This window comes from Mycetomoellerius zeteki, unplaced genomic scaffold (genome assembly GCF_001594055.1).
Source record: "Mycetomoellerius zeteki isolate Tzet28-1 unplaced genomic scaffold, Tzet1.0 scaffold81, whole genome shotgun sequence".
Lineage (NCBI taxonomy): Eukaryota > Metazoa > Arthropoda > Insecta > Hymenoptera > Formicidae > Mycetomoellerius > Mycetomoellerius zeteki.
The window spans coordinates 795329-803879 of record NW_017257841.1 but is presented as its reverse complement, the minus strand read 5'-3'; positions in this window follow the sequence as shown (position 1 = coordinate 803879).

Here is an 8551-nt window from a genome sequence, read left to right as displayed (position 1 = left end):
GCCGGGAGTTCTCACGCTATACGTTGCATTCTGCCCATCTCTTATAATTCTTTCTTTGCCCTCCTACTCGTATCTCGGGGTATACCCGGCTCGACAGCGGCACGAACCTTTCGGGGGCGAAGCTCTCATTATGCGTGTCCAATCCACTCGCGAACGGCACGAAGATCGCTTCGGAGATCGCGAGAGTGTATCCCCCCTGCCGGGGGGATCCTAGTATGTGCCGGTATGTACGTACGCATATATCTCCCTCGTGAGCGTAACGTGTAGCTCCAATCTTTCCAAATTCCTGGCGTATATGCCATTGAATGTTCTTAGAACACTGACGTTATAAATTTAAATGTATAGTTAGAAAACAATATTATTTGTGTATTCAGTATGTGTGTAGGTGCTGGTATAATATATATAAACAAAACAATAATTTTTAATTACATAAGCGTCCTCCTTCCTGTAAAGGAATATATACGCTGTAGCGTCTCTTTCATGATATGGTGTTATCTCCTTCATGATAATATAAAAAGGATGTTTTTAATGTACTAAACTTCAAAAAAATATTTGACGGGAGACGCTACCGCGTCTCCTGATGTGTACATAAAAGTTATGTATATATGTATTTATATAATGATAATTTTATTTGCATATATATATATATACATACATGCATACATAATATACATATAAACATATACATATATATAGTCACGAAACTAATTGTCTGTATAGTGCATTATATCGATGATTTCTTCAGACTATTCTTCAAATTAGTATGACAACATCAATCTTCTCAATTAGTTAAACTATTAATACCATAATAAGTACGTAAAATAACCATTTTTAATATATTCTATAATAGTTTGAAAATATCATTGATAACGATGCACTATCCGGACAATTAATTTTGTGATTGTATATCGAGCATTCTTTTTATCGTTGTATTGTATACGTAAGATATTTGAAAGGATTATATGTTGTACATAGTGTTTTTAACCATAGGATCTTTTGAAATTAATTCTTAAAGAAAGAGTCGAGCAATCTTGAAGCAATAGTCATGTGTCTTTATTCATCTAAACTGCCGTTAAATAAAATTCCCACCCTCTTGTCGCGACATAGTCATTCTCTCGCTCGCACTATTTTACAGCCGCGGCCGTTTCTCGAAGAGCGAGAAGCTGCATTCTCATGGCGGATTCGGTCCGGTCGGGATTTAAATTCTCGCCGAAGGATAAAAAATTATGAAAATCCGCGGGCGCGCCGAGACGTATACACCTGCCGCCCAGGTTCGCAGGAGTTTTCCGCGACGCGGGTCGGCGGGGGGAACAACGGCGGCGGCGGCGGACAGATTAAGCTTAGGAGGGAGATTTATGGGCGAGCATGTAACGAGCAACTTTTTCATGGGATGCGCACGCCGGGGTTAGCCTCCGGGGGTGGGATTAGCATAAGATCCAGCAGCTGCAGACCGCGCGCGTCGAGGTCCCTGTCCGCTCCTATACGCGTCGCTCTCCTCTGAGTTTTATTCCGCGCAAAAAGGAAGACTTCCCGCCTCCGTCGCTGCCGCCGTTGCCTCCGATTTGACCCGGGATGACGTTCTTCCCCATGATGCCCTCGTGAGAGAGATCTGTGATCGCTTAATCGAGGTTCCGCAATTTAGTTCACTTTTACTGGCGCGAATCGGATCAGTTTTTCTCCATTGATAAAAAAGTAATCGAAAATAAATTTTGTCATTAAGTTTTATTATAAATTCTTAATTTTTACAACTTTGGCTTAAGTAGCTCATAATAAAATAATACATAAATATTTTTTATTGAACAATGAAAAATCAAGAAGAGGTATTAATTAAATTATTCGATTTGCCGGAAACTGAGGGGCAAAGTGGATTACTAAATTATTAACTGATTTAACAAACTGATTTAACAAACTGTACACTGTAAAAATTATTATAATTTGGATAAGATTCAACATACTTTTTCGTTATGAAGACATGAAATTCATGATTTTGTGGGGATCGTGATTTTATATGAGAAATAAAATTTCTTCGTGCACTTACGATCTCTGCGCTTGTGTTGATTAACATTGGATCACGCAATACAGAACTGTTGTTTATTGTTTCCGGTGCAGAGGAAGCGCACGGAAATAATATGATAAAACAACTCGTTTGAAGCAAAAAAAATAACAAAATTAGCAACACTTTCAAAACTTATATTGATATGATTTGCCCGATTTATCCTATCAAACTTCTCTCTCTCTCTCTAATTTTATCGTTGATAAGGAGGTTCGGTGAAACTGACGCAACATTAATGGTAATAGGTATATATTTAACTATACGTGCCGGTCAAGAGAGCACCGGGTGCACCTCGAATACTTTTTGGCTTTAGCATAATTGCTCGTAAAGGCTCAGCGTAATACCTCGATTACGCCGCCGCATGCCGCTCTTATACACCACGGCTACTGACATCGCGCATCAATCGTATATCCCTGAATATTCAATTAAGTATACCGTCTTGCTCCTCTGACCGCCCTGTCTTCTTTCATTTTTCTCCCTCTGCCTGCTTCCTCTTCCGCAATCATTCTCCGACTCGCATCGATCCGTGGTTCCGATCATCAGTCGCGCCGCAATTCACCGTCGATCGCCATTAAATCGATATTTCGCCACAATAATAATTAGGAGACGTTTCACGTAGGACTCCGTTTCGCAAAAAAAAGCGACATTTGTATTACCTCAAATAATAGCTAGGAACAGTAGGAACTATAAATTATATCGTTGTTGTTAATTAATATCTTAAACAGATTAAAAAGCGCGAAATGATTGCTATACAGATCCATCGTTAAATCTTGATAGAATCATATAAAATATTGTTAATTCTTAATTACAGACGATTGGGTCATTTGTATCCTGCATACTTTTTTATCCACATTTCTTTTTTTTAAATACTAAGAATATCAATTATCATATATAATTAATTGCAATATTTATGTACACATTTTTTTAATATACAATTTTACAAATATTTTCTCAAGATGTTAAAGTATATGTAAGAATTATTTTTTTGTATACTTGTAATAATGAAATTAGATGAAAATTAACCTGGGACGCAAATGACCCATCGTAGTAAAGGATCGACAAATCATCTTAAGGATATTAAAACTGTAATATCTTCTTAACATGTATATTCATATTATTTTGGTAAATTTCCCGTTGTATAAAGACGTGTTTATTACGAGAATTGTATTATATTTAAATATAATATATAATTAAATATAATGCATGTATAATAATAATGCGTTTCTATTTTATTTTATAAATACACGAACGCGTATTAATCTGAATTGCGACAATTATAAGTTTTCTCCTTCCCCTGCAAATTATTAAAAACAATATGGAACGCGTTCTTTGAAGGGGAAGGCTCCAATTATTGTCTCGGTGGATTTAACAGGTACTTCTCGCGACAGCGGCAGTCGCGCACCTTTCCGAAGTGACTGTCGTTGAATGTTTGGACCGACAGAGAGCCTGCGCCACGGCCATACGTCGCCTCGGACCTCCTAAGGTTGGATATTAATGAGAGGATATAGAGACGGCCACCTCACACCACTCCGGATCTCAGCAGCAGACTCACGGATCGTCTCTGATGGAGAGAGGTTACCGAGAGGCCTCCACCTCCTCCTCCTCCCACCTCCACCTCGTGAGATGAGAGCCGAAGAGAAGCACCGGCACAGGCAGAGGAGGAGTACGAGGTAGGGAGTACCAGGGAGGGTCTCCACCCTACGACGAGATCGTGGAGGGAGGACGTCGTCGGGTTACGAGAAGACGAGAGAAAGATGAAGGCGGGAGAGAGAAAGGGATAAGCGAGGGCGGTAAGAGGTAGGGAGGAAGAGAGAGGAACGGAATGAGAGACAGAGGGAAGGTAAAGAGGTGGGGGAGGAGGTGGCGGAGGACGAGGACGAGGACGACCAGGAGGAAACGGTGGTCGGGTGAGAGGCAGAGGGCGAAAAAGGTGCGAGAGTGAGAGATATATGAAGAGACAAGGATAGAGAAACATACTGAAAGAGAAAGAGTAAAAGAGAGAGAGAGAGAGAGGGGGGAGGGAGAAAGAGAGAGAGGGTGGGAGGGAGGGAGAGGAAGGACGATCTGGACCTCGCGTAGGAGACGTTCAATACTGTAGCAACGACGCCGAGGCAGCGCCATTGGCTACCATTTTCTCTCTATACCTTCTAGGCATACACCTTGTACTCTATTCCGGTCTACTCCACTTTATTCCCGCTTCGCTTCCATGCCCTCTCTCTGTTTCTCATTTCCTTCCCCACCCCGTCCCTCTTCCTTGCTGCGCTCTCGCGCTGTTCGCGAGGATGGTATACTAGGACCGAGAAAGAGAAAATGCTTTTTTGCCTTTCTGCCGAATTCGTGAGGATCGAATGCGGACCGGAATGTTTCTTTTTTCCAGAAATAATGAAATGTATTATTGTGGAACATATATTGGATTGATAAAAACATTAATTTCATTTTACTTTATCTTGTGTGTATATATATTGTCAAAGTATTTTACTTGTTTGGATTTATTTTTAAATCCACAAATATTGTTACTATTTATTACACTTTAATATATATATATATATATATATTATATAATAAAAAATAAAGTTTAATTTTTTTCTCTCATTTCCCACATGTACATTTATTTGAAATCTACATGTACAATAAAAAAATTTCAAAGTTTCTGGTTAACTAAATAGATACTGATTACAGACTGTAGATTGAGTACATAGAAAGGAAAAGGGGAGAGAGTTTCTACATTTCATGAAGCATCTTGATATATCTTATTTTTTCAGTATGACTATTCTTGAAATTCCAAATTGTAACGTGATGGTACCATCTATGATATCTCTACTGGATAATTTATTTAATTTTTTATTTTGTTAAGATTTTTCTATATGCATTATCTCTCTGTGATTACATATTGGTATCATCTATATAAAATATATATGTATTTATATTATATATATATAAAATTTATTATAAGTTACATTTATTTATTCACATTTATAACCAAAATACTCCACAACTCTGGACGGCTTGAGGATAGCGCTACTTCGAGATCACTTAAAGTTCCATCCAATTAAACTCCTCTTAATGTGCGTACGAGCATGTAATAATATCTATATTCACTCCCATTTCGCACTTCCGTAATTTTCATGTCTTGCTCTGTTGTTTGTTGCTGTAACAATAACATGTATCCTAATTTTCATATTTTAATCCCTATTTTTACGTCTAGATATTCTATACAATATATGTATATCTACTCTTAAATCTTTTATGTTTTTATATTCTCGCAATATTATTGTTATGCGATAAAAATTATTTGCATTAATTCTTGTTTCAGAAGAAAGAGAGAAAAAGTGTCCACTCATTTCTTATCATCGCAGATGTGTAACTAACATCTAAAAAGATTAGACTTGAAGCGAAATAATGTCGGCTAAGATAACTTTTTAAGTTTCAAGTTTCTTGAGATACGAAACAAAGATTAGAAAACAAAAAAAAAGGAGAAATAAAGAAAAAAAGATATTCGTTGTTTTCCGTTATAAAAGTAAAAAGATAAAAAAAGATATTCGGGAAAGAAGATACATTTAGAAGAGAGAGAGACACAAATGATATCTCGTAATGTAATCGACCGCGTCGTACTTGTCAGTGCTTGTGAGGTGCACTTTTCCGACCGGTAGATATTTTTTTATTTTGTCAAATTAACGGACGTTAAAACGCATATGCGAGTGAACAATGTGCGTACCGCGCTTTTGCTAGCTAATACTACCGTGGCTACATTGATATCCCGCGGGAATGGAAATAGTTGTAATTTTAATTAACCCGATGATTACGCCGTGCACTCTGGCCGGAGATCGTGTACACAGCGGACGGTAATTTTGCTGTGTATACAGTAGATAAATATACGATCGCCGCGCCGTACTAAACAATGCTCTCTTGTGATAGTCCTCTTGCACCGTTAATATATACATATTTCGTTATATATCTCAGTTCTAAAAGGCAAAATGTTGCATCTTCATTATGTGTGTTACCTTTCATTTACTCAAGATTGGGAAGTAACGCGTTACCTGTAACGCCGTTACCGTTTTCGTTGCTTTTTTTCGATAACAATCGTTATTTTTTTGTCTGTAACTGTAATGGTAACGTCGTTACATTTTTTCAGTAACGGTAATAATGAATTTAGTCATTACTTATATATCATTACTTTAATTCCTTATGTACTTCATATTTTAGGCTGCATTCCGATAATCACTGCCAATAATGAAAATCAGTAATATGCATGTAACGTGAACTACAAATTTTTAGTATTGGCAGTGAATATTCACTCTTAATAGCATTAATGTTTAAAAACATGTTCAATAAAAATTTTTAATAAAATCTGAGTTCGTAAATTACAATCTAATTTTCCAAATATAAGCATATATTAAAAAATAAAAATATTAATATACAGAATTATAGAAGATTTATTATATTCAAATTTAATAGACAGAGAGAGAGAGAGAGAGAGAGAGAGAGAGAGAGAAAAGAAAAGCTTGCTATAACAGAAACTAGTTTAAAATTTTAAGTTTTAATATTAATTTTTACAATTAATATTGATTATTAAATAATATAACTTTTAAAACCTAATATTTTACTTTAACATTACAAAAAAGTAAGGAAAAAAGTAACAAATGTTGTTTTCAAGTAATGGTAACGCGTTACTTTTATGAAGTAACGTTCCCAAACCTGTTCATCCCGATTAGATTACATTTATGTCTTTCTGGAAGAAAAACACGCTAATCTTATAATCTGGATGTATCCGTCTGAATTTTTTTACGTAAACAACCTTGAGTATTTTTATATCCCAATTAAAATTACTATTATGAACAACGTATATTGTTTTCCGATTTATTATTATTTGAAAACATCATTATAGATATATGGATTTAATCAACACAATTTTTTGAAAAAGTAAATATAAATCAAACAAGTACTAAACGAAATAAGCACATTAAACAAGTTATTACATTTTTTCTAAAAACAAAATAAAGATTTTTAATGAATATAACAGTTCTTATTACAGGTTTTTTTAATGGAATTGCATATTTCAAAGTAAATAGTTAAAAAAGAAAAAATATGTTAAATAATATCCATGCGAAATAGTATTTTACAATTTATATTTTTCACTGTGTGTAAAAATACCCCAGCTGTCTATTCTTGCGTTAAGTGTATAATTATCCGAGGTTTAATCGATTCAAAACGTACCGAAATTCAAGGAAAACAAAATATGAATTGCTTGAAAACGCAATCAAAATTAAATAGTCAAAATTAAAAAGTCAATAATCTAATTGTAAGATTTATTTCTAAAATATAACTGCTCGAGCAGTTATATGAGCAGTTATACTATTATGTTAAATGTACATTTCTCCCTTCGCTTTTAAATCATCAAACGTTCTCGTTTATTTTTCTAATAATCGAGACGCAACTATCTCGTTGGTATTTATAACACGTCGTCATCACTCGATAACGTTTTTCAGGCAAATCGCAACAACTGCATCGCGAGCCTCGGGGCGTCCTTTCGTATATCGCCGCGGAGCAATCACGCAAATTAGCGTAATTCACATATAAAACTTTTTCTCTTTTTCTCTCTTGAACGTTACGTACGGTCCCCTCCTCTCCGTATGCAGTCTCTCGCAGTTTTCTACAGATCTTAACGGCACGGATCTCGTAACGTGACTCGATAATTACCGCAATCACGGGGAGCGCCCTTTCGTTATTCCGGCCATATGCCGCGGTCGACCGGTACACCCCGAAGGTACGAAGGGCCCCCCGAACTACCGATTGTAAAACTTCCTCCCCAAATGGCGTTACTTCTTTTTCTTCTCAGTTCTCCCCGCGAGGGAATCTTCCCTCGAGGTGCCCCCAAAAACGGATTTCTCCGCGGCAAAGGCGCCTGTCCGATTCTGTGCTTGTCAATTGAAGCCTTCGAACCGTCTCGCGAGAAAAAAGTATACTCTGACAAACACTGGCAAGTACGACTGTAGATACCGAAATGGGCTTGGTATTTACAGCAGTATCCTTTCGTTTGGTACAAAATGAACTCCTGAGTACAAGGACCGCGACTGAACCCGCTGATAAAAAGCGATGATAAAAAGAGAGAATAGGTTTTTTGGTTGATATAAAATATATTTTATTTAGCAAACGTTAACTCGAGCAACAAAGCTCTTATACAAAGTAAGATTGGTGAACACGAGACGTGTGTCACATTTCGACATCATTTTTAATCAGTATAGACATACAGAATTCATCTTTCTGCAGTTTTCGATTGAGATGCAATTTTTTGATCGAGTAAAATACAATGTTACGAATATTTTAATACTAGTTAAATTGAATAATTCAAACGAATATCTTACAAAGGAAGTTTCACAACTGTGAAACTTCCTTTGTTAGTAATTATTGTATATTTCAAAAAACTTACAAAGTTGAAAGTTGAAACAATTTTGTTTACCATAAATGCTTTCCATTTAGTGATACAAGTATCGTTCTGTC